Here is a 27,938-nt window from a genome sequence, read left to right as displayed (position 1 = left end):
CAATTTGCACACTCCAAATTCTTTTCATCAGCACCAGAGGAGTTGCCTGAACAAATAAGGAAAAATAAAAATGTGTTTTTGAAGCCAAATAAGAACGAAGTTCTAGATATTGACCAAAGTAAAGGATACATCATACAAATAAAATAGCTCCAAGTATATGGTCTTTAAAAGTCTTAAAATGCAAATCCATAAGATCACTACATGTATTCACCCTCCCAATGTTCTTGCACAAACATATTGAAGTTATACTAACTAAACCAAGGTGATATGAGCCTTATAAATCTTGAGGGAAACAGCATTTCCTGCTATTTCTCAACTCAAATCTTGAATCATAGCCTCTTCCTAAGATTTCCCCATCCAGTGGGCTGAACCAAATACAGTAGTCCATAGGAGCTATACCTGCAGTAGAATCAGTGGGGCTTTTGTGAGTCAACTTTTCTGTAGATTCCATTGATTCAAATAAGCTTACTCTAGTTACAGCCTACTTTAGCATAGTAAATTACAACTAGAATAGACCCATTTGATTGAATGGAACTTAAAGAGGCGTTGATTCATCAAATTCCCAATGATTCAATGGGCTTACTTTACAGCAACTTACTACACTAAGCAACAGGATTTCAGCCATTGACTCTGCTTTCTTTTCACTCTCTCAGGCTCTACCATTCCCAACTGACAAATTCCAGCTGACAGTGAGGGTGTGTTGTCATTCCCCATCCCCTCCTCATATCATGAAGGAGAAGTGTCTCTCATCACAAAACTCCTTTCTAGGCTCTGTTGTCAAACTTGGCTACTTAATTACTTGCTATAGGGTCAAACCAGAGATTACTTAATTTACTAATGCAATTAACATACATGTTTCAATTCAGGCAAACAGCAGCTTCAAGGAGACCCAAACCATAGAAAGGACAATCAATTTTTCTCTCATATTTATATACAAGAGAGAGACTATGTATACAGACGATGGCATCCAAGATTGTAGATGTTAAGGTTTTCTTGAAAACCCCTAGAGCTGCTTTTTGTACTGAGTCATCTAGCTTGGTCCCAAATGTCATTATAATACAAGCTGCTCCAGCTATCCATGGTGACTTTCAGAAGTGGCTCAGAAACATGTACATTTTACTGTTCTTTGACTAAACATAGTCTTAAAGCTGATATTACTTTGCTAGGAAGAAATGTAGCATTTGGACTTTCTTTCCAGGACCATAATCTTTTAATGTAGTAAAAATATAAATTTTTAAATTGCCATATGCACTACCGCATGTGACCATTTATGAAAACAAATTGTCATGTCATTATGTTGCACCAATTCAATAAAACATTCAGAGTTAAGGTCATCTGGTCTCAGGATATCAGCTTGAATCTTGGGAGACTGTTACACTATGGGTCTCCAAGCAGACCCATAGCGAATCTCAGGGCAAGGATTCCAAGACTCATTTTTGTTTACTGCTGTACATAAGCAAAAGAAAGATGTTCGCTTTTTATGTCTGAAAATGCTTTACTGAATTTAGCTGGGGTTAGGCAGACAGGGGCAGCCTCAGAATTGTTCAGGTCGAACTAAAAGTGGGATAGAGCTGCTTTTGAAGTGAAAGAAAAGGCAAACTGCCTATTATAGAAAGATGGATTATCTTTTCATAAGCAGTTGGCAAAAAGTCTTGATTTAGGGATTAGGGGTCAGTCACAATCCTGTTAAAACTTTGTGTCTGTTACGTAACAAGTTCTGTGCCTAAAAGTAGAGAAGTCACTATCCTTAAATCCACAAAGAGAATTTTGCCAATAAAAGTGCCATTCAAATTTGCTCACATTCTATGCATTTAAATAAAGAATCCTTTAAAGTTTAACATTTACTACCAACATTATGATGATAATTCCAAAACCACCACTACCAGATATATTTGATCTCTTTGGAGATCATACCAGCTATAGGTTTGCAGCAGTGTATATCGAACTTGATGCCTGTCCTGTTTCACCTTCTGGGTAGGCAGCAATATGCTGAGTATATCCACTTTCTTGGATACAAAGCTGCAAGCATTCTAGTTCCCAGCTGATGGAGAGGGCAGAAGGTGGATCCAGAGGGCGGGTGCTTTCATATTGAAATGGCATTCTGAGCACTCCCCAACTGCTTGGATTTCCGGACCCCAGTTAAGCAGATCTCTGTATAATTTGCTGTGGATTGGCAGGGATTTCTAACACCTGTCCCTTAATATTAGTAGCAACAAAATAACCCCCTGCCCTAAATTATATTGCTGAAATTAAGAGGAAGTTTTTCATTTGTCTTTTATTTTTTTAAAGTGATGCAGCGTATATGCACTGCTCTAATATATATATTAGATACGTATATATTAGAGCAGTGCATATATGCTGCATCACTTTTAAAAAATAAAAGACAAATGAAAACTTCCTCTAGGATGTGGAGGAGACAGAAAGGGGCAACAAGAGGGATTTTTGTTATTTTTTTTCCTTAAAGGTCCAGTCGACAGCCTGCCCACATTGGCATATTTTCTGGATCACAAGGAAGTAGATTTTTTTTAAAAAAATTCTACTTCCTTGGCCCCTCCATGGAGCCAAGGAAGTATTTAATTTGCCAATGTCCTGAAATGTCTCTTTTCTTAAGCCCCATCTGGCAAATTTACAGTGAGGTGGTGAAAACCAAATAGGGTTGATTAATGTCCGTATGTCATTTGGATGTGAGGATCACACCAAATTGGTATAACGAGCCTCATGGTTGACCCTGTTTAGCCTTCACTAACCTGCTGCGGCCAAGCTGTGTAGCCAAGATTTCGTAAGTTTTAAATGTCCTTTCTCTCTCTCTGTTCTTCCATTGAGAAATAAAATCCTTTGTCACCATGTTGACATCCGTTTTGCCTATAAACATAATTTGTGGGCTCTAAGAATGCTTATTTTTTAGAAAAACACTGCGTAAATGGGAGAACAACTTGATTGCATCAAAAGAGGATTGTGCTGCTTCTCCAAGTCTTGTCATTGACAGTGGGAAGGTGTCTATTCTTCATGGGGATCGTTGCTTACCCAATAGCAATGCTTGCACAACCTATGTGATCCTATGTTATGTAATTGGCAGAACCTGCTGCTTATTGAAAGCACAGTAGGATTCTGGTGATTCTCTGTGGTGGTTCTTTGGAGAGTTCCTAAGTGCAATAGGAGTGTCGTATACGTGGGATCAGTACCCGTGGTTTGACTTATCCTCTGCCTCAAAATATTGAATTAAAAAGCCCAGAAATATGGGTTTCTTAATCCAGACAAGCCATTGTTGTGTCTGGTTGAAAGGCAGATCAAGGAATAGGAATGCAGCCTATGCTGGATGGGGTTACACTCCCTCTTAAAACACAGGTGCACAGCTTGGGGGTAGCTCCTGGATTCATCCCTGAGTCTGGATGCCCAGATTTTGGCAGCGGCCAGGAGTGGCATCAGCACAACTAAAACTAGTGCACCAGTTGTGCCGGATCCATGGGAGGTCTGATCCAGCAACGGTGACACATGCCTTAGTTACATCTCAGATGTACTATAACACACTCTATGAGGGGGAGGCTGCCTATAGAAAGTGTCAGGAAACTTTATCAGTCCAAAAAGTAGCAGCTGCTTACAGGGACGATTTAACCTCCCTGTTACAGCTCCACTGGCTGCCAATCCATTTCTGGGCACAATTTAAAGTGCCGGTTCTAACCTATGAAGCCCTAAATGGCACAGGTCCAATCTCAAAGACTGTGTCTCCCATTATGAGCCTTCTCAGGTGTTCAGATAATCAGGAGAGGCCTTTCAGTCCCAGCAATTTCACAGGAGAGGGCTTCCTCTGTTGCTACCCCCAGACTCCTTCCCACAGCAAGCCAGGCTGGCTTCATCTTTCCTGTCCTTCCACAAACAGGCTAGACCTTTTTCTTCCGGCCAGCTTTCCCTCAGTGACTGTCTGCTTGGGTGGGATTTTTAAATGGATTGTTAAATAGTAGACTGCTTTGAATATGTTTTTTGTTTGCCATTTCTCAGTGTAGTATTTGATCCTTTTTAATATTTGTATACTTACCATTTTTAGCTTCAAATATTATTTTTAGTTATGTAAGCCACCTTTGTAAACTCCCTGTTTTTGGCTTTAAATATTGTCTTTTAATAATGTAAGCCATCTTTTCATGATGTAAGCTGCCTTGGATAATTTTTAAGAAGAAATGTAGGGTAAACAATTATTTTAAATAAATAAAATAAATAATTACCAGATATACCCACTAGAAGGAACCAGAGACTATGCTATATAAGGGCTTCCATATCCACACTTTCTGCCATTGGCAGAAGGGGCTTGGGACAAATCCCCCATGGATACTACAGTCCTGCTGTATACCAAATAAATACATTGACTGTTTACAACAAGACTAGTGATGTAATTGTGGACTTCAAAACAAGTTGCTATAAGAGAGATAGGAGCATTCAGGCTGTGGATTTATTGGAGGATGCTAAAAAATAGATTGAGAGATTGACAAGGGTAGTAATACTAAGATAAAGACAAAGAAATCATAACATGCATAAATGCAGAAAGCTAGAATACTTCAATCTCATAATGAGAAAGGAAAAGTACAGACTGTTGCAGCTGATCATTCACTGCAAAATAAGGCAGCAAAGTGTAGGAGAAGGAAGACCTTTTTGATTGAAAAAGCCTGGAGATTTCTTTGAATGCAACTCAGCATCATTGTTCAGAGCTACCATATCCAAATCTGAATAGAAATGATGATATCTAGCCTTCAGCAGGAGAGCAGCAAGAAAAAGCTGAAAACATAATTGGTGATAACCTAATAAAATCTGTCATGCCATCAGGAACTTGTTCACCCGCTTGTTTCTCAACATGATATATGCTATTACCTGCCAACTATTACCTTCTGTTAACTTTGTATCTGCCAAATGAAGATATATTTTGTGCGCTTGAAGTGAACTCTAAATCACAAAAATGTATGCTGCAATAAAGTGGATAGCCTTTAAATGTGCCCCAAGATGCCTTCTTGTTTTTACCATGTATCTTTAAATGTTTGATATACTTATTTGTTGCACATCTTATAAAGGAGAATTTTCTGCCTTGATGCGATGGCTAATAAAGGCACCTCACCCTGCAAAATTGTCTAGATTAAATTTGGTTTAGGGTGGAGATGATTAGCTGTCCAAACATGAGTGGCCCTTCAGTTGCATCTGGAGGGATTGGCCAGATCCCTAGCAGACCAGGGAGATTCTTATCCTTTTGTCGCCAGGATGGGCAAGAGCCACGAAACAGATTTAATTTGCTACTCAAAGCATTTTTGAGCAGTTTAAGATAGAAGCAGAACTAATCTTTAGGTACTGTATATTTTGTTTGCTCGCTCAGGTTTTTTTTGGTAGCATTTCTACTTACATTATTTTGTCTTGCTTTTTGGCTTCTGTAATCATTTGTTTCAGTGCTTTAGGGCTGTTACTGTGTGTTTCTAGATGACATCATTGATGGTGCACAGATTGGGGCATGGTGAGAGAATGAACCATACAACTTTTTCTTGCCTTCTTCTTCTCACACTGGCTATACAATTTGTAAATTGTATTTTTAAACTGATTCAGCAGTGTTTCAATTGTTTACTGAGTGCTTTCATTTAATGCTATTTTACTTGCTAAATGCTAAAGGGGAAAAAAGAAGGAATTTAAATGCCTGTGGTGAAAGAGATAGGAAGATAATGGCAGTGAAGGATGAAGGGGAAAAGGGACTGTGATGTTTGGACACTTGAAATGCGCCATCCCAGGACAATTCTGTGTGAACCAGAGTAGCAATTTAAATGTGGAGGTGCAATATGGAGAAGTTGGCATCAACCTCAGGTAAATGTCTGTGTTGTCACCCCTGAGTTTAACTTGAGTACACTTTTGGTTCAGGCAGCAGTAAGCCAGGCAGGCCCTTTTTTGTTGATCTAACACAGTTGTCTGAGAAAGCTGGTTCATGGTATTTTAGAACATTTCAAACATTACAGGAAAGATATAGTCATATGCTGGGACATGGGGACCTATAGGAAGGTGCCATTATATGTATTGTTGCCATAAAAATAGGTCAAGGTGATACTCAGTAATTGAATTGAGGTATATTGTAATGTTCAGGAACCCAAATAGCAATGGCAGTGGACTGTTCATTTTCAGTGCATGCGGGATGCTTTAAAATCTGCAGCTGACTTTTCATTTTGTCATGTGTAAAAAGTGATAGTGCAGCTATGCAACTGATAGGAAGATTATAAATTTGAGAGCATCTCAGGGAGTGGGGGTAGTAAGGAACTGCAGAGGAGAGCTTATGGGAGTGAGTCAGCATCACCTTCGCTGTTGCCAAAGCAATAGCTAATGCATGCAGCCTGACCAATTGCAAATATCAATAAGGATTTCAGATAGGAAGGACAGATGGTGAGATAAAGCACAGTAGTGTAATCAATGATGAAAAAAATGTTCTTCATTTTACAGTATATTTTCTACTTCTGAAAGAACAAATAAAACATTTTCTCTTGTCCCCCCCCCCCCCGGCCCACATTTTTAGCTGTTGAGCAGCACATGGTGAATTTAGGGGTGGAGAAATAGCTCATGCAGCAAGAGAACATACCCATCCGTGTTTGTAGACAGACATATCCGAATAATGCTGCTTGGATTTGAGCTTGTATAAATTTTGAAACTGTTTTGTTGTGCTTTAAGTCACCAACTAACTTGAAAAACTGGAAGATGTGGCCTTTCATTTAATATTGCTTAATAGTTTTTGTTATTTTTAAATTATTTCACCTGATTAAATTATGCCTTTCCTTTGTTTTCTTTAGTTTCAATGTTTTAAATTAGGATTTGGAGCAGACAAAGAGGAAAAATATATTACTGTATTTTTCAATATATAACACGCTGTGAGGGTTTGAATCCTGGCTCCACTATTTCTTCAAATAAATTGACAGACTTCCTTGGTTTGGAAATTGGAGTCACATTTACTGGATTATTTAACAAGCAGCCTATATCTACAAATGTATTCCAACCATTATCTCCCTCTAACTACGGGTTAGGAGGGGGCTTCCAGTTTTCCACTTTGAACAGATTAGTCTCCTGGGTATTCCAGGAACCTGGCCAGTCCAGGGTACAGTCTGCATTTAATAATTGTCCATTCTCCCCCTCCAATAGGGTCACTGTTTCTTCGTCCCGGTCATCTGCCCAGATCAGGTCTCAGGAGGAGGCATTCTCTGGCCAAAGTCTCCTGAAGGACCTCTCTGCTACTCCAGCATCACCAGCCATTCCAATCTCTCTCTCCATTCCCTCTCAACCTTCTCTTTTTCCTCCCTCAACATCTTCCTCCACTCCTTCGTCTCATGCTGCCCCCAATAAGAGGGCTTAGGTGTAAGTTCACTCCTTCTCCGGGCATCTGCCTCTTCTCTTGGGACCCTCAGCTTCTCCACCTTCCCAGTCCATGGGTCCTCTAGACCTATCCACTCCCAACCCTGAGGCAAGCTGTCCTTCCCCCTCTTTATATCCCCCAGCCCTGCCTACACTTCTACCCGGGGCTGTTGTTCTCTTCCCGCCAAAATATGCCCGCCTTCTCCAACAGACATTCCTCTCAATTCCCCCTCCACACTCCCTGGGCTTTGCTCAGGTGGTCTAATCATCCTGGGAGGGGGAAATGGGTGGTGTTTGCACCTCCTTGTCAGCAGAGAGCAGGAGGGACGGCACTCCCGTGAGATGAGCCTTGCTGTCACCAACAGCCTCACACACGCCCCTGTTTATAAGACACCCCCCACGCTTTTCTAACGCGAAAATTAAGAAAATGTAGTTTTGAGTATTCAGCCTCTGGGCTCAGAACATCAGACATTTTGAGTCCCTGTTGAATCTGAGCCTACAGGTTCCACCTACAAGTTGGTTTATACAATTGGTTTATACAGCATCAGCTGACACCAATTCCATGAGGCCTGTGATTGGTGGAAGCTAAGTCTCCTGACTGTAGGAAGCTAAGCCTTGTGACTGAAGGAAGCCTGTTTACAGAGGCAAGGTATGTGCTGTTTTGTTCTGTCCTCAGCTATGTCAGCTTACTTCCATGTAAAAGACGCCCCTCAATTTTTAGTGTAATGATCTTAGGAAAAAATAGCATCTTATACACGGAAAAATACAGTATATGCTTATATAAGGAAACAGTGACTACAAACATGTATCTTGTTTTACATCATAGAGCGTAATGCCATGCTGGGATAATGAACCATATGATCTTTTGCTTCCTGTTGCAAGTACAGTATGGAGATCACCCTATACTTTGCACTTGTGCAGTTTGGTAGGACCTGCTTTATTTCATAGTCTCAGAAAGTGTTCATCTACTCACACAATGAACCATTACAGAAGCAGAACAAATGAAGACAATACTGGTACTATATAAGGACATTCCATAATCCAACAAATCAGTCACCAGTCATAGTAAACAACTGTTCTGAATACCTAAGGGAACCTAGCCAGCAGGTTGTTGTCTCTTCCATTGTTTATTTAGAAGACTCCAGCTTTCTTCAAAATGTCAGATAGCATTTGATTGATGGGTCTACATTAGTTTAATTTATGCATAAAGATACTATTTAATTATTTCCTTCCTCCTGATTAATTTTAGAGATGTCCGCAATCACCATGCTTTACCCAGCAGTACACGTGCAATCAATCAACATGTAGGATACCATTGTTCTTGTGGAAGCAAACAAAAGCCATTTCATTCATGCAAGCCAGTTGTGTAGGCAGATAAGAGAAGGAAAGTACTGTACTGTGTAAATGAGAAAAGCAGAAATGAAAGTGCCTGACTATGTAAGAGTTTGGGTGATTAGCGGCTTCTCAACTGTTTATTTGCTTGTTTGTTTCATTTTTATACCACCCATCTGGCCAAAGGCCACTCTGGGCAGTTTACAACATAAAAAAATCAACATAATTAAAATACAATTTAACAAAATGGAAAATAAAAATAATAAATTACAAATACACAGTACAGTTAAAGCATAAAAATATATTTGCATAAGAAAATTTAAAACATTTAAAATGGCAAACTTGATCAAGTAGGCTAGCTAAGCTGCCTAGAGTGGTCTGGTAGTCCAGATAGGTGGGGTATAAATAAATAAATAAATAAATACATACATACATACATACATACATACATACATACATACATACATACATACATACATACATACATACATACATACATACATACATACAGTAAATAAATAAATAAGCTAAGCTGAATCTGCAGGCTTAATGTTTTGGATTTCCTGCCTAGATAAGTTTTTAAGTGAAGTTTTGGAAATCTGTTTCTTACCATATAAGGAAGAGCTCTAGTGACAGCTGCCTGGGTGCATTTGAAATAGTATAAGGGGTTTGAGTGTGTCAGGAGAACTAAAAGCAGTGCCATCAGGAAACTTCATTTCCAGTCTGGACTTTTACGAGGGTCACCTGAGGTGGAATGGTGAAAACTGAGATACCAGATTGAGATGCATCCACTTTATGAAAAATTGTAAGATGAGCATAAGAGAATGGATAGTTCCAATCCTGATGAGAATGGAGATGTTCCTTGAGGGCAACTACTCAGCAGCTACAGTAGTAGAAGGCAACACTGGTGGAGAATCTTTCGCAAACAGCAAAGGTGACACTCAAGCTAGCTCCTTGTTAGTACTGTGCAGTAGAAGGCAGTAGTAAACCACACATTTCTTACCTTGAGAACTCTATGATGACCAATCCAAAGTGAAACAAGTGATAATGCTGGGAGAATCCTAGGTTAGAAAGCAGTTAGTCAGCTACTGGGGAAGAGCAGAGGAAAAGTATGAATGCAGTGTCACTAATGATCAACTAGATTAAAGCCAAAATGACTTATAATGGCTGATGTACAGAGAGTCTTTCATGAGTTTATGATAGAAAGCCTCCAGAATGCAACATATTTGGGTTCTAAAAGAGGTTAATGAAACCATGTGGCTCTTGTGTGCAAAATCATCTCATTTGATTCCAGCAAATAATAGCAAAGAGGACTGTCAGTTGCCAGTATTTAAAGAAGAACCTGGAAGGTGTGGGTGGATAGTCTGAATCTTTAAAAGGCATAGAGAATTGAGTGGCTGCTCTTAGCTGCTTGGTGACTTGTTCTCTGTTGCTGATGAAAGAGCTCCTCTGACCTCCATTTTGGACTGGATTTATTCCATGGTGGCGTCCTAGTGGTACTGCTGTTGCTCTTACTCCATTGTGAATTAAATTTCTTTGAAATCTTAGTTTTGTTCTTCAACTTTTGGATTACTTTCTAGATTAGTTGTTGTCCACTTTTAGAGTAGATGATTGTCTGTTGCCTTGTCCCTGCTTTTTTGGATTCATTGTGGGGTTGTGTAGGGCTCACTTGGCTTTAACACTAAAAAACATAATGGAAACATTTTGAGTATTTTTGGATTTGTGCCCAAATCAACCTGAAACCAAAAGAAAAATCCCTCAAAAGACCCTGAAAAAAACACTTTTCCTCCTGTACATCCCTGGTGACTCAAAGGTATATATATAACAATAATGTAACATGTGTACTGTATACAGTATTATCTTAGAGGTGTTCGCCTATGAATTTACATTTCATGCACACTCAAGTATCTTGATACTCTTTCCCAACAATCTTTAAATATATGTCCCAAGTTCAATTCCCCATTTTTGTTTTACCCCTAGAAATAAGAGCTATTTATATCCAAGACTATAAATGTATTTTTAAAAGCAATTTGTGTAACAGAAATTAATAGATTCCAAAAGGGGAATAGTCCCTGAAGATAGATATCCCATATGATTTCTTGACTACATCTTGAATGTATCTCCTGATCTAATGAAACTTGAAAAATTAAAGATACAAAGTAAACATGTAATAAAATCCTTAAATTTTGCCAGATTGTCCTTCAATTAAATCAAATAATTCTTTTCCTCTTGAGTTCCTTGAAATTGTATACTGTTGATAACTAGGGCAACAGGGAATATATTGGAGCTAATATTGATCCGTACTTTCCCATAACGTAATAATTTGATTTTTTGTCATAACAGCCAAATTATATCCATGATATTTTACCATGCTGGCTAAACCATAATTATTAGCTGTTCCTCTATTACCATTGTTTGTCCAGCCATGGTGGAGCCCTTTAAATGACTGAAACTTTGAAACCGTTGCAACTAGTAACCACCATTATCACTATCACAGTAGTAAGACAAATAATAAAAAAATCTGGGGTAATATTTGAAAAGGCAGACTACTCCACATTTCTATGTTTAAGGTGAACATTTTTTCTGATGGGCCAGTTATTCAACTATGATTGCAAGCTTGTGTAAATTTTACTTGGAGGTAAGCCCCATTGAGTTTTGTTGAATTTCTATGTAAATATTTTTTTTTATAAACAGTAGACAGTTATCTCAAAAACACCTGTATCTTCATAAGCACTTGACAGACTTGGTGCAAATGACTTCCCCACTCACAAGATGCAAAATGCTGGTAAGGCCAGAAACACTGTCCATCCTTCCCTTGAAAGAAATGAAGCTGTGGGCACATATTAAATGTAAATGAAGCTATGAGAAGGAGCAGGGGAGCTGGCGTTTTTACTGCATTTGCTTTCAAACTATGGGACTGTCTGTCTCAAAATGCTTGTGACTGCTGATTGGAAATGGGATTCATAATGTTATAATTATTGCTATTATAATTCAGCTTTATGACCATATTAACTGTTTTTATCGTTTGTTTCCTGTTGGTTATCACCTTAAACCTAGTAGAGCTGGTACATAAATATTGTAAACAAGTTACTATAATAATGTAGTAACCAATATAATACATGGTTCAAAGGCAATCCTAATATTGCTGCCCCCCTGTGGACTTCAATTGAATATGACATTTTAAAATCCTATACATGAAACACTGTTGTGGCATTCTGATCAAAAGATTTGAGATTTCTGTATTGAATTGAGAAGCATCTCTTGTGCACCCCCCTAAGAGCTCAAATGATGTCTGGGCCATTTCACATTATTAGCCCCTCTTACTATTTGGGAAGGACAAAAGCAGAACAAACTGTAGGATTGAATTAATCAGCACATTACTGCCTTCGGAAACTCCTTTTAGATCATTGGTTGATTCTCTTTTCGGACTTTTCCCCTGATCTCCTCCCTATTTTTTTGAGTGATCACTGTGCCCCCCTCACTGAGGTGGTGGCAAATTATTTAGCTATAATTATGAAACTCACTGTTGCCTCATGACGTAGGACATTTCTTTACCTCATTTCCCTCTCATTATTTTGTACTTCCTCATTTAATGCTGACTATGTTTATCCGCTTTGTGATTCTTCTCCCCTTGTGTCTTAATTCCTTGTCCACACTGTTTTATGCCAATAGAGGTTTACTGTACTGTACTACTAGAATTAATCCAATTAATCAAATTTTGAATTAATCAAAAGTTGTTAATAACGAAGTGGAAGCTTTTAGATCTGTAGAGTTGAAGTTATCTTAAGGAAGGAAATGGCAGTGAAATAACGGGTTTATTGAATGCAGCAGCTGTGAGGAGCATCTCTAAAGAAAGAGACTCCCTCAGCACAGGAAGCATCCGTCTTATATAGGTAAATGTGCATCTTGGTTGAGACACAAGTAGTTAAGTCATAAAGGAGGGTAGTGCAAAGTTTCCAAGTTCAACCAAAGCTGACATTCCTTAATATGTGCTGCCAAGTCAGTTCTGATTCATGACAATCTTTTGGGGTTTTTTCAACTTTGTATTAATTTATGTGGTAAGCTGTCATTATACTGAAATCTGAGTAGCTGCCGTAGTTGCAGTAGGAAACAGCAGAAATGCAATGTCATGATCATGAGCAGATGTTGTTTCTCTCACCCTGACAGCGTTTCTCACATCATACCAATTTGAAATACCTTTTGTGGTTTGGGGGCAATCAGGTTTTTTTATGAGGCCAGGAAACTCCTACTGTATGCAGTGCTTGTCAAACGCTTCAGTTGACATTAGTTAAAGAAGAAGATAGTAGTTGAAGGAAGTAAACAAGCTACAAAAAAAGGCTAGATGAATTCGGTCATAAGACCTTTACTTTTTCTTTTCTTTAAATGCATATTCAGTTTGCTGTAATTTATATCTCTTAGAGACTACAATTGCAATTATTTTTTTTCATTAGGAGCTTGGGTTTCAGCTGTTAAAAGACATTGTTGCAATAATTTATGGCTAGTTCTTAGAGTGTGTGTGTGAGAGTGAACTACTGCCTCTTGTAGAAATCATCAGACTGTGCTCCTCCTCCAGACTCATTCTTGGTTTACATTCCTTTTAGATGTGCGCATTTGTTTGAACTTCCTTTCAAAAAAAAAAAGCTTGATATTGACCTTGTCTAGACATCTTCCAAATAAAAATCTTTCAAAAATTGTTTAGCATTTTAGGTAGCTTCCTACATCAGAAATTCAGGACCAATTCAGTCTTTATGTACAGTTATATTTCAGTCTTTAGATGAATGAAAACCAAAAGCTCTCAAACAGAGCTTAACTTACACTTGTATGTTGCCAGGTCAGGATACCCAGTGTGGTATATTGGACAGAGTGATAGACTAGGACTCAGGAGGCCTGGATTCGAATCCTCACTTAGTGTTTAGCCATCTTCCTTGTATGTTTCTCACATTAATTTGTATCCATCTCTGCACATTAATGTAAACAAATCACTATAATTTGGCTTTCTAAATGATGTTTTTAGAAGAATGTTAATCTGCTGCTTAGTCATAAAGTGTTCTGTTCTAGTTACCCATGATTTAACAGCACTGAGTAATGTGTCAGCTACAGAAAGGTGCCTTCCCCCCCTCCTTTTCAAAGTAATCTGTTGAGATATTTACTTATTTTTAGCACATCTTCATTTGGTATCCATACAAATGATTAGTAATATGTCAAAAGATTGAAACAAGATTGCTGAAAAATACTGTGATTCTGTTAATCTGCATGCCTTTTCATTGGTACTGTGTTCTAAAGATTAACTAATAAAATGACAAAGTCCAGTGTGGCAGCGGAATTGGTTATTCAGTACAGTAGTACCTCGACTTACGACCGTCCCGACTTAACGACCATTTCGAGTTACGACCCAGCACTGAAAAATATAGCCTGCAAAAAAGGTTTAACTCTACCCATAACTCTACCTTATCACAACAATACACCCATAACAAAAAAGCACCCTGATCATCATAATCACCCAATCTCCTGAAAAGGACAAAAAGCCAATCCCACAGCTACAAATACTCAACTATCTCACACACTACACCAGAACACAGACGGAGTTCTAACTCCTGTCCTCTGAACATGTCAGCCACAGAGACTGGGGAAACGTTAGGAAGAAAAACCTCCAGAACATGGCTAAACAGCCCGGAAAACCTACAACAACCAAATTGAATAATTCTTTCCTGAAGTGCTAAAAATGGAGTGAGTTTCTTCCTTTAGAAAGAAAACTTAGAATTTTCAAAAGTGTCTGCTCTGATCAGTATTTTCTTTTGAAGATCATAGTTGGGGAGTGCTGTAATAGTACCGCAGTTCACAGCTATAATTAAGTCCTAAGGATATCTTTTTTGTGCCTTAAGGATGTGCTCTATTCCCACAAGAACTTTACTGTAAGAGAAGTCTCAAATTATTCCTCCTGTTTTGTGTCCCATAAAGTACACCATCCCAAATCATCTCTCAGTAGTGATGGAGGAATCACAACTCAGTGCTGAAGCACATGCTTTGCACGCCAGGTGTTTGAGATTCATTTCTGATTATTTCTTATTCTAAGGTAGCAGATGATGTGAAAAATCTCTGACTTTATTCATATCAGAGCATTGCACAATTTAAAATTATAGGCGTGTATGAAATATAGATAACATTAAAAGCTTATTAAAATGTTAAGTGATAACTTGCTGCTTGTTAACCAATATACTGTACAGTATTCCTCTTTCTGTTAGCAGGTACTAGGAATCAACTTTCCATTTCTACTGAAAGCAGGTTGCCAGTTTCTGAAAGTGTTGTATATACCTCTTACAATTTTAAATAATGATCTGTATCTTAACAGAGTCCGTTGTCTCACATGTTAAAAAGCAATTTTGTTTATGGAAAATTCTGGTTACAAGGATCACATAAGCCCCCTGTTACAGCACCTCAACTGGCTGTTGATCAGTTTGAGGGCATAATTCAAAGTACAGTGGGGTCGCTACTTAAGAACTTAATCCGTATTGGAAGGTGGTTCTCAAGTTGAAAAGTTCTTGTGTTGAATCTGCATTTCCCATCTGATGCCCATTGAAAACCATTAAATCCGTATCTGCTCTTTTCTGTCCATAGAAACTACAGTGGAACCTCTACTTAAGAACTTAATCCGTTTTGGAATGGTGTTCTTAAGTTGAAATGTTCTTAAGTTGAAATAAAATTTCCCATAGGAATGGACTGAAAACCAATTAATCCGTTCTGGCTGTTTTTTTGTTATGTAGAGGTGCGTTCGTACATTGAAGCATTAGTTCCCATAGGAACTAATGCAAAGCTGGTTAATACGTACTCTACCACTAGGCGGAGAATTTTAGTGGTGTCGAACTGTGGCCCTCCAGATGTTCTTGGACTTCAACTCCCAGAAGCCTTCACCACCACCTCTGCTGGCCAGGATTTCTGGGAGTTGAAGGCCAAGAACATCTGGAGGGCCACAGTTCGACCTAAGGTTAAAAAAAGAGCAGGAAAGGTTTTTTTTTCCTGTTCTTATCTTGGATTTCTGTTCTCAAGTAGAAACAAAATTTAGCAAATGCTGTTCTTGAGTTGGATTGTTCTTAAGTAGAGACGTTCTTAAGTAGAGACCCCACTGTAGTGGCTTTAACCTATAAAGCACTAAATGGCCTGGGTCCAAGCTATCTCTAAGACTGTATCTCCTATTATGAGCCAGCTTGGGTGTTAAGATCATCAGGAGAGGACTTTCTGATGGTCTCACCATCTTCACCAGGTGTGTCTGATGGGGTTGCTGCTCTTAGACTTTGGAATTCCCTCCCACAGGAGGCCAGATTTACCCGTCTTTCCTGTCCTTCCGCAAGCAAGCAATGATACTTCTCTTCAGCCAAACCTTCCCTCAGTAACTAGCTACCTGTGTGAGATTTTTCTATGGATTGTTGTGCATTACTGCTTGACTAGAGTTTTAGTACTGTTTGTGTTTTCCACTTCTCAGAGAGGCATTTGTTTTTTTCTTTTTAATATTTGTATACTTTTGTTCTTAGCTTTAACATTATCTTTTAATGATATGAGCTGCCTCTTTATAGTCATTCTTCTCAGCTGTAAATATTGTCTTTTAATGATGTAAACCACTATTTTATACTCGATATTGCAGACAATGACAATGATAGGTGGCTAACATTAATTCCAGATTATAAATAAGGAGCAGGAACAATAGGCCAATGAGTATCTCTAATCAGCCAATGGAACTTGTGGGGTGGCACTGGCAGACGGCAAGAAAATACAACTGGGAATATCCACAGGCCTTTTAAAGGTCATTGTGGCAGTTTGAGACCACCGAAGGCAAAAAGGCAGGGAGACAGGGCGGGAAATTAGAATTACCAGCCATTTCTCCCTGCCTTTTTGCTTTCAGAGGTCTTAAAGGACTTCCTTCAGTGTCGGGCGGAAAGCCCTTTGAGACCTCCGAAGGCTCCCAGCAGCGGTGGCAGCGGGGGGGAAACTTCGGATGCCTTCCAGGGCTTCTCTGGAAGGCATCTGGAGGTCCTCCCTGCCGCTACCGCTGCTCCTGGGAGCTGAGCCACACTGGGCAATCCCAGCCATGCTTGGACGCCTGGACAGTCCAGGCGCGGCGCAGCTCCCAGCAGCGCCGGCAGGGGACCTCCGGATGCCTCCCAGGGCTTCTCCGCTGCCATGGGAGGCATCTTGGAGGTCCCCTCCACCGCTGATAGTGGCTCTGAAGCACTATCGGTGGTGGTGGGATCTCCGAGATGCCTCCCATCGCAGCGGAGAAGCCCTGGAAGGTATCCAGAGGCACAACCTACGGCCTACGGACTGGAAGGGGGAGGTGGGGAAAGTGCCAAATATGAATTTGGCAGTTTCCCCGCCTCCCCTTTCTGGTCCATAGGTCGATTCTCCGGCCGCAAGTCGAAGTTAAACTTTGCGGCCAGAGAAGTCCGTAGGTCGAAAAGTACATAAGTGGAGCTGACCGTAAGTCGAGACTCTACTGTACTCACTAGGACAGGCTTTGTATGCTGATAGTAGTCTTCAAGTAGTTAGTAGAGATCTAGGTAAGTCATTCTCTTTCAAGTTGAGTTCAACTGCCGAAGTTTATTTCAACTTCAGTTCCTTGTAAATAAGAAAAGCAGCAGGCTCCTTGCTTCACAGGTTTGCTTTGAGGGCAAGCAGGATGAATACTATCCAATGACATATACTGTAAATTTTTGATACTCTCAGTTGTTTTGAGAACATAATGCTGTTAACAAAGTGTTTATACTTTGGAGGAATTCTGTTAGAAAACAACTGCAAACTGGGTTTTAGCGAAGCAGGGAAAGGTTTTTATTCTGAGAGCAAAAGGAAAGGTTCATGGGCTCTGAGGATTTTTCAGGTGTGGGAATTTTCACAAATGGTGTGTATCTAACATTCCTAAATCAGGTGTGAATCTTGATTAGACAATGTCTAGGAGCTAAATCAGATTCTTTCTGTGACAGTCCCATGCTAAGCCTATTGTGTTTTCAACCTTAGTCCAGAACACTTGCTAACCCTATCTAGCCTGTGTGCTAACCAAACAAACAAATAATAATTAAAAAAACCCAACAAATGTATGCACTGGTGACACAGGAACCCCGCCCTCCATGCTTAAATCTTTCCACTCTTCCTGCAATATGAGGAAACCAGATGCAGGATTTTGGAAGGTGTGTCACAGATTTTTTATTACAATATTGCCTTTTTGAGGAGACAGTGGCTGAAATCCTCTTGGCATAATTTATACTGCACAAATAGAATGAAATCATTCAGTAATGTTAATATTTAATTTAAATTAATTTAAAGCTTTCTGTCCCCTCTTTTCATGTTATGAGGCTCACTGGGGCTCCCTTTAGACTTGGGGAAACGTTTGGGACCTTGGAATGGGTGGGGGTGCCTTTAATAGCCAAAACTCACTTCTGGGAACAGAACTACGGCCAATGATGCCGTTGCAATTTTTAGCTGTTCAGAGCTCCCCCTTCCCCTTCTCAAGGCTCCCAAAGGCTTCCCTAGGTTACATTGCTGGCTGAAATCCTCTTATGAGATGCAAAGTTGCACAAGAGAATCCGAGTTAGAATTTTGTAGCAGAGGTGGGGAACCTATGACCCTCTGGGTCCCTGACTACTGGCTATGTTGGATGGGGCTGATGGGAGATGGATACCCATTGTTTATTGATATGCACCAAGAGATAACCCAGCTTCTGTGGCAGAATTAGCCCCTCATCTCATGCAAACTGCCTCCTCAGAGAAAAAGAGGTACAGTCGCTGTAAGTTCAACAACACAATTCACCATTTTGCAGTATATCAGAGGGCACCAGTCAGTAAGGAACTTGGCCCAGTGCTTTCATTCGGTAGAAATGGGGTAAGTTCTCTATCCATCTAGGATTTTGTGAGGAATCCAAAATCTTCTTTTTGTTCCTTCCATCAGTACTACTTTACCAGGTTTGTAGTATTGCAAAAACAACAGTTGTTGAGAAAAAACATTGGTAACTTATCAGTAGTTGTTAATTAGCTTGTGTTTTGATTATGCTGCCTGAGATAATGCCACCCTCTGGGGTTTGCTCTTTATTGTCCCAGATGTCATAAATACTGGGTACAATCAGTATCTCTTTTCCATGGCAACCATTCCCTGCATGAAGTCTTTCTTGGTTTGATTTTTAAACAAAATACCTTTCAAAATACCTTCAAAAGTATGGTAGATAAGCTTGCTTTTATGGAATTTGAGATTTGGCAGAGTCAGCAACAGAAAGTCTTGGATGAGGATCTCAGAATGTCATTTCAATAGTCCATAACATTTTCTCCATACTGTATTTCTTTTCTTCTGCAAATTGTGATCTAATAGTGATGTTATAAGGACAGCTGAAATAAAGGCTGTGTAGGAACTTGCACAAAGTGCAGCACAGCTCCATTGATTTCAGTATGGTGGAAGATCACATATTACTTGACTATTATGAAATGGGGTTGTGACTTGAAAAAGTTTGGGAGCCACTGATCCAGTACAAGATTTTTCAAAACTAACATGCTGTATGCCAGTGGTGTCCAACCTTGGCCCTCCAGATGTTCTTAGACTACAGCTCCCAGAAGCCTTCACCACCACCTCTGCTGGCCAGGATTTCTGGGAGTTGAAGTCCAAGAACATCTGGCGGCCCCGAGGTTGGGGACCACTGTGCTGCCTGGAACATCTGTATGTATGCAGACGTTGAGTTTATTATGCAGAACCTAGAGCCCCCATGACCTATTCCTTAAATATATAAATAGTCATAGACTGAAATGAATTTAGGGGTTAGTATTTCAAGAAAACTGATCAGGTCTTACAAAATAAACAGAATAACATTCTGGAATATCTTATAAGCACAAGAAACACTCTAAATTTACATATATCATAATAATGCTAAAATAACCCAGGATGCTTAATGAAATGATTAGTTATTTGTAAGTCAAAAAAAGCATGAAGATGTTCTATTACTAGTAGTGATGAGATAGTCTCATTCTGAATGTTTTATCTTTGTCTCGGTGCACTGCAGCCTGTGTGGAGACCAGCCTAAAGCCAAGCTGCCAAGTGTTATCAAAGCCTGGTTTGATGAGTTGTTGAGGGTACCTATTGAGCATATCTAGTTACATTCTTGATTTATTAGCATATTTCTTTGCAGCAGATTTCCGCTTTCCTTGCAGTCTGTTTTTTTTTTCAGTTTTGAAACACAATGAATCTTGAAATGAGAGAGATAATTTTGCTGATAACTTGAAAGTTAGAAGATCCAGCAACTTTTCTCAGTGACACACTTGGCATTATTGTTGTGCTAAAGAAACACAACAACATGCTGAAAATAAAAAGGAACATAATACAAATATGAAGGATGAGTTGAAAAGGATCAGTGGATGAGCCTAGGAACAGATTTTGACAGGGATAACACAATCAAGTTTCAAATGTTCCATAAACAGAGAGTGGAAGCCGATTAAGTACTGTAGTCCTGTGATGTCTTACATAGGTTATTTTACCACATTGCAACTGTGCGGGGTGGGAATTTTTTTGGAACCTTTAGTATGCAGAATAAATTGTCTGTTCTGGTTAAAAATATTTCTTTTTGGCAGCTTTGGCTAAAGAGGCATTTGTATTAGAGAACATAGTTACTGTTCCAAATTGTGCAAATATTACAGATGGTGTCATTTTTTTCAGGGAAAGTGATTCATATTTAATTAACATTTTCACATACAAGTTCAGTGGTGCATACAGAAAAGTTTAGCAAAGTAGAATATTTGTATAACTTTTCAAGTAGTTTAATGAGATGACAGAGAACTAAGTTTTACAGTGGTCTTCCTTCCACCTTTTTATCCTCTCTTTCCCCTGTTATGCATTTACTGTATATTGTTAACTGCTGGGGTGGATGCAGGTTACTTTATGACACTACAGGTTGCCATGTACATTGAGAGACGAGTCACAGAAAAGTCAAAAGTTATAAAACAGAGTAGGGATAATAATAAAAAAGAAGACTAATATTCATGGTTGTTTTGGGTTTTTCTAATATTACTAGTCTTTCCAAGACTCATATTCTTTCCACCATTCAGTGGGCAGTTATTGAGGCTAGATATAGATTGCTTTTCCCTTCTGGGATGTACCCCTTTCACAATATTAGTATGTACTTCTGAATACAAAACTCAAGAACAAATTTTGTTAACTGAATTACAATAAAGAGTTATGTTGGGTGTTACCTTGAGTGAACTGGACTACTGTATAACAAACAAGGATATTATACTCTCAGATGACAGCATGGAATGACATTAGTGAAATCAATATTCCATTAAGTGATGCAGACTCCATTAACAATAAGTCAATATGACAGATTATTTTCCATCAGTGCTGACATCACAGTAGTATGTATATATATATATTTCCTGGATTTTTGTGAGACAGACATTTTACTATGTTGCATGAGTTACTTTTGGAGATGTTGATTACAGTTTTCCTCTATCCCTGTTCCTAATATACTCTTCTAGAGGATTAACGCTCCTGGGAGTCTTGTGACACCTTAAAGACTATTGAGTATTGTTTGGCCAAAGCTTTCATGAGCTGTAACCCATTTCTTTAGATAATAATCATCCATGAAAGCTCATGCAAAATCAGTCCAATTTGTTTTCAAGGTGCCAAAAGATTCCTTGTTATACTTGATATACTTTGACATCTCTTCTCCCTTCCCTCTATATTGCATGTTAAGGTCTTAGACATTGAGAAACAGCAGTGTAGCTCTAGGTACAGTAGTTAATCTTACAGAGTTGTCCTAAACTTTCTAAAATATCATATTAGGAAGTTGGATATTATGTGATGAGAAGGTGAAGCTGTTATAGGATATAATAAAGCACAGTATTTCCCTAAATATTAATTTCCTGAAGAAATAGCTGTGTGAATCTGTGCAAGCGTAACAGACAAAAAACAAACAAACAAATGAAAGAAAGAACCCACAAGAGACAAAAATTAAAGATCCACAAAAGGTCACATTAAAATATAGCATTTAGCCATTCAGGTGCCAGTATTTTTGTTCTTTGAATTTTCTGATTAATTTTCACATATACAATTTTTGATCTACATGTTAAAATGTCAATTGTAGTGACAGCCCCAGAAATATATTAAACGATTTCAGGCTGGATTAATAAGATTTTTTGTGTGTGTGTGTGTGTGATGCTGAGGTAGCAGCATGTGTTTATTTAAAAGCTTCATGCTCCTTTATCAGTTTTGTTTCTTTTTTAAAATAGAGCTTATGAATTTAAACATGCTGATAATTTTACAAAATCAGAAAGAATGCTACCATGCTTTGGAGGATAGCACAAGCATCATTTTGGTATAACTTGCTGTAGGTGCACTGACACTGCTGAAGAGCTTTTATTTGTTATGCAAAAAAATGCTGAATAAAAGCAAAGCAAAGTGCGCTGCTTATATACTGCCCCACAGCTTTTAAAGCACTCTTTGGCAGTCTACAATTTAATTATGCAGATAACACATTCCACCACCACCAGCAAGCTGGGTGCTTAGTTTACGAACCTTGGAAGAATGGAAGGCTAAGTTAACCTTGAGCCAGCTGCCTGAACCTGCTGGGATCAAACTCAGGTCACGAGCAGAGTCTTGACTGCAACACTGCAATTCAACCACCGCAGCACTAAAATTAGTTGCCTTTATTAAACTGGCCAGACAAGAAACCGGATGAACACAAGGCTACAGTGATAGGGCCAGCAATGAGTTTTTTAGGATGATATAGCTCATTTCCAAAATATAGCACTAGATACACTCTGTATGCTTAATCTGTACTGATTTCAGAGTTATGGTATATAATATGGAAGTTGACTCATGGCAACTGGACTTCTTTCTTGTAAAGTTGAAACATTTCGCTACTCATCCAAGACTGAAGTAGCTAACAAGAAATAAGTCCTGTTGCCATGACTCAATTTCCATATAACCACACCTGGATGACGGAGAATCTTCACAGACATGATAAATAATATTAGTGTTTTATGAATATGATGTTTCTGTTCTGTACATGTGGACAGATAAATCTTTTACGTGGATTAAATCTCTTAATTCATCATTCCATTTCCATTAACTTTCTTTGTTAAAAAAGAAAGGAACAAGGTCAGTTTAGACCTTTGGTTCTGCCATGACACAAATAAAAATTCCCCCTCAGGATTACTTTGTCTGGAATACAGATTTTGCATTTCCCCCGAGAACAATATCATTCTCTTTTTATTTTGCAGCATAGTAAATGTGTCACCAGTTTCAGCAAGTCAGCAGGATAAAACTTGACCCTTTCTTATCAGAATTGGCATTGTTTTTCAGGATTCTGTGATTCATATACTTATGATGAATACAGTACTTAAATAGCATTTTTGAAGTCTCCAATTAACTTGCTTTGGAGTTATGTTTTTAATTATGAAAGAAGAAAATATTCATATATTTGCGTAATATTTGTAACATCTTAAGATAATTGCTGCCAGCATCTTGTGTGACCTTTAAAAGTACCAATTGCTGCTTGTAGTGCTTACCTGGTTAATGATATGAAACAGACTTCCATATCAGCTCTGATGTTTCTAGCCTTTCAAAGGCAGGAAATAAAACAGAAATTCAATATGACCTTATAGATGTTTACTCTGAAATTCATATTTAAAAGTAAGGCTAGGTTCATGTTGTATTTTCAACTAAATCAGTGCTAAAACGTTGTAGGCTTCACAATTCCCTTGTAAAAATGTGAAATAGAAATGTAATCATAAATAAATCCCACGTTAGTCCCAGTTAGAGTTGAACCATTGAAACTAATAGGATTTTTAAGTCAAAAGTTACATGAATTACATAATTTCAGTGAATCTTCTCTAATTGGGATTGGCATTGAATTTAGCCTAAAATAATATCCAAATCTTGAAATAATATTATAATTATTAAATAGAATCAAACATTTACAGATTAATGCAAAACAAAACACAATACATATATAGAAGCAAACTTTGGATGCTTCATCACCCACCTGCCATCTTTTTATATATTAATGTCCCTTTCTAGACTGTCCCAGTCCAACTACCAATCAGGTGCCCTCCTTTCCTGCAGTGTTTGGGATGGAAAGAATGTTTAAGTGTTTGGGACAGAAAAAATGTTTTAGGTTTCCCTCTTCTCTCATACAGGTGAAGTTCCTTTTCCCAGTTAACTTGGTTCCAGGAAACTGTCTAGGCATGGCCTTGAAGTCCTCTTTCTCAGGAGATAAGCTGCAGGTGTTTCTTCTCCTTGTCAGCAGGGACAGGCATGACTGTTTCAGCTGAAACTAATTGCTCAGGGACAGGTAGACATGCCTGATTTCAGGATTGACCACAAGTTACCAGATTCTTCACACGCTCTTGTTACCAAACTGGCCAGGCTTACAGAGTCTCATTTTTTTTGCCAGAAATTTTGCTATGAATATATGTGCACAGGTTGTTTTATCTGGAAAATTTGGCTGGCCAAGGACAAGCTTAAAAAACAGTGGCTGAGAGGAAACAGTCTTTTGGTTAGAAGTGAGCCAACCCCAATGAGGAAATGGCAGGAACATAGTTCTAAATCACTGGTTCTTAACCTTGGGTTACTCAGGAGTTTTGGACTGCAACTCCCAGAAGCCTTCACCACCAGCTGTCCTGATTGGGGTTTCTGGGAGTTGCAGTTCAAAAGCATCCGAGTAACAAAGGTTAAGAACCACTGCTCTAAATGACTCTTATAAAAATGTACACAGAAGACATGAATACTCCTCCACCTTGCTATCCTGCAAGCTCATTATCCTGCAAAAAGACAACACAGATTGGATGATCCTCTTTTGTTTTTTACTACAAGGATTGTCCAGAGATCTCAGCATTTCCTTAAACAGAGTCTGCTATTCTTTCTGTTGTGTTAAGTGGCCCATAGTGTTTCTATTGTCTCTTGAACAACAAATAGGATTAGCCAGGTGTGCAAGATTATATAATAAGGTCAGAACAGGTTAAGTGGATGCATGATTCAACAAGACAGCTGAGTCCCTCTAGCAAATCACCCTAAGATTTCCATTAAAAAGCCACTGATTGCTGTATTATTTATTTGGGGTGAATGATTTTGTTGTCTTCTCTGCTGGAATCCTGCTGTTGCTGAAGTCTTCCTTAAATCGGTCTATCAGCCTTGGAATCCAGGATTTAGCCACAGAATGTGAGCCTATATTCTAAATTCCAACTTTCTGGTCTAGGTTCTTGGTTAATCTGTTTTCTTTTAGGATTTCTGCCCAAGAATTCTTTTACATTGTTTCAGATGAAGTTCCAAAGCTCCCCAGTTTCAGAATAATCTAACTAGATTAAAGTGAGATAATCTTGTCATTCATAACCTATATTTGAGACTGTTTCCCCCTCTGGTAGTTCCCTAATCTACTCCCTTTGTGGGGGAGGGGGTTAGGGAAAGATCCCCTTTCCTTTTTGTAACCTTGTGATACCTCTGAAATATTTTACTCAGGTACAGCAGAACAGTGGTGCCTTGCTAGACAATTACCTCACAAAATGAGGAATTCACTAGACTAGACGATGACCTTTTTTGAGCAATGTTACACTTCACAAAACAATTGTTCATATGGACAATTTTCACTGGACAATGTTTGGGTCCTTGCCTTGCAAGACAGCTTTTGGACCCTGTTTTGCAAGATAGTTTTCCCCCATTGGAACACACATTAATTACATAAGACCTACTTTTTTATCCCAAAAAAGTGGGGAGGGGGAAGTGTATGCTGTTGGCTTTCTAGGGTCTGCCTTCTAGAAAAATAGCAGCATACACTTTCTCCCCCACTTTTTGGGATAAAAAGTAGGTCTTATATAATCAATATGTTTCAATGGGAAAAAAACCATCTTGCAAAGCATTGCCAATGGGGCTATGGCTGCAAATTTAAATTTAAATGAAAACAGCCAGAAACCAAAGGGTAAAGAGATTATAAAAACACCAAGGAAATCCCCCATTAACACAAATCATGCAGTTGAGTTCCCCACATTTGGAAAAATCATAGGGATCAACAGCACACCCAAAATGCAATGGATAAGCCTTCCTCAGGGGAAACCAATTTTATGACATGGTACTTCTCCTGCAAGGTATGAGTTGGAATGGCCCTTTCACCTCCTACCCCCTTCTGTCCCATGACCCCCCAAGGCATGGTGACTCCCTGGCTGCATCTCCCACTCAGTACAGGGCTGCACAGCCCCAGTCCTGCCAGAGGCCAAGAGAGCTCCTCAGTGTTTTGGGGTGCCCTGTGGAACCCCCTTCAGGGGCTAGGTGTTCCTCCCACAATCCTCTAGTGCACAGGTATTAGCATATGCTAATACCTTATGCTAATACATGTGCACTAGAGGATTGTGGGAGGAACACCTAGCCCCTGATGGGGGTCCCACAGGGCACCCCAAAACACTGAGCTGTCTTGGGCTCTGGCAGAACTGGGGCTGTGCAGCCCTGAACTGAATGGGAGATGCAGCCAGGGGGTCACCATGCCTTGGGGGGTCATGGGACAGAAGGGGGTAGGAGGTGAAAGGGCCATTCCAACTCATACCTTGCAGGAGAAGTACCATGTCATAAAATTGGTTTCCCCTGAGGAAGGCTCATCCATTGCATTTCAGGTGTGCTACTAATTCTTACGATTTTCCTAAATGTGAGAAACACTTTTTCTGTTTCCCTCTTTGGGTGCTGCCATGCAGTGTTGATTTTGGGATTGGGAATGTTAGTATTGCAAATGTTTTGTTAGACATGTTATATATACTAGAATTATCTTTGCTAAATATGTGCTGGAAATTCCTTGTATAAGACAACATCTTATTACAATTGAAATGGACCCTATGGATCCTTGAGTCCAGTCCTGGTCAAGGAGGCATGCTGCAAAAACTGTGCCAATTGTCCCCAGAAGGTCTTACCAGGACTGGAGAGTAAGAGTTCAAACACAAACTGGGACTTCAAAGTTTTATTCTACAGAATGGAAGAACACACAGGAATTCATGCTCAAAGATGTATCTTCTTAATCATGGGGAAACCACTCTTTTAAATATAGTTTGAATACAAAAGCTCACCATCAGGGACTAGTGTCCTTGCTTTCTTCCCTGCATTTTGGAATTGCCAATAGTTGGTGTTGCGGGGAATTAACACTGGAGGTTTGTTCTCATGGCAAAGATGGAGACAGCAAAGAAGTGAGTGAGGCTGAGCAAAAGCAAAGTTTAGTTTACTGGCAAAGGCCCAACCCAGTATGTCTCATCAGACACAGCATATCAAGCAGTTAACGTTAACCAGACATGCCTGGCAGACTGAGCTAGAATATAATACAGAAAAATAAGAAACAAAGCAATAGGAAATTTAAAATTCCCCATGCAGTTGGTCAGAGAGATGCTTGCTTGGTACCTGAGAGCATGCTGCCCTTTTGGAATAGTCTCGAGGCAAAAGAATGGTAGGAAAGCCCCCTGAAGAACTTTTAGTGGCTGTGTAGTCTTGAGGTTGGCATGGTTAGGAAGGGCTCAGCCTTGAGGTTCTATGTTGTTATTACAATGTTGTGTTTTTTGTCTTGAGTTGCTATGGTAGAAGGAAAGGTAACTTTAAGATTGTAGAAAATACATTTAATCCTAGCCTGGAGAAGTTAGAAATTTTAATTTAAACTAGAAACCAAATGGTATAGGAAGCCAATTAAAAGAAATGTGTTGTTGAATAACAGGCCTGCACAGCCCTTGAGGCAGACTGCTAAAATGTGATCCATGCAGCTGGCAAGGTGACAACAGATAATTACAGAGGAGTCCAAACAAAACAATTAAATTGGTGGATGTTGGTGGGTGTAGTGCTTCAACACCAGATATTAGGAGTCTGCATCATGTTAAACAGCTGCTTGTTGGGAAAAAAATTCCCTGAAAATTCTTAGACCACCGTAAAACCAATGTAACATTAAGGCAACTAGTAAAAAAATTGCTTTATATGAACAAAGTAAAAATAAGTTCAACTAAATTATACGAAATCTGCTAAAGCTCCTTGGGTATCTTTTCCCTAAGATTACTCTTTAATAAATGTTTGTAGTTTTTTATCCTATATTGGAGATAAGGCAGTGGGTCTCAAGGGGTGTCAGATCGCACATTCTTGAATAAGCCAGCCCAAGCAGTCTTATATTTAATTAAACAGCACTTTCTGATTGTGGTAGCTAAAGTAAAGACGTGAGAAACAGTTTGAGAACACAGCCTGCAAAGACACGGAATTCTCAAGGGAGCAGAAGCTGTTACGCCAGCTTC

The 27,938-nt window shown here is 39.1% G+C and overlaps 1 protein-coding gene, 1 long non-coding RNA gene and 1 pseudogene across 15 annotated transcripts in view; 1 reads left to right on the top strand and 2 right to left on the bottom strand.

Annotated features, from left to right (window-relative positions):
• BICD1 (BICD cargo adaptor 1) overlaps positions 1-27,938 on the top strand; it is a 120,121-nt gene that overhangs the window by 12,452 nt on the left and 79,731 nt on the right. Inside the window, exon 1 of one of the 13 annotated variants that reach the window (XM_072999922.2) lies at positions 24,754-24,861. The exons of the other annotated variants lie outside the window; for them this stretch is intronic. The gene's annotated coding sequence lies outside the window, so the exon portion shown is untranslated. Of the gene's footprint in view, positions 1-24,753; positions 24,862-27,938 lie in introns of those variants that run through there. 13 annotated transcript variants of the gene reach the window in all.
• Positions 22-24,077, bottom strand: LOC144583131 (uncharacterized). Of its 2 annotated transcripts, XR_013536749.1 has the most exons (3): positions 23,687-24,077; positions 22,216-22,308; positions 22-10,363 (listed from the first exon to the last, which is right to left on the bottom strand). It is a non-coding gene; the product is annotated as an uncharacterized LOC144583131 (long non-coding RNA). The 2 variants fall into 2 exon arrangements; XR_013536748.1 differs by lacking the exon at positions 22,216-22,308.
• LOC144583370 (U1 spliceosomal RNA) lies at positions 25,637-25,789 on the bottom strand (annotated as a pseudogene).

The sequence above is a fragment of the Pogona vitticeps genome, chromosome 5 (genome assembly GCF_051106095.1).
Source record: "Pogona vitticeps strain Pit_001003342236 chromosome 5, PviZW2.1, whole genome shotgun sequence".
Lineage (NCBI taxonomy): Eukaryota > Metazoa > Chordata > Lepidosauria > Squamata > Agamidae > Pogona > Pogona vitticeps.
This window is presented reverse-complemented; position numbering and strand designations above follow the sequence as displayed.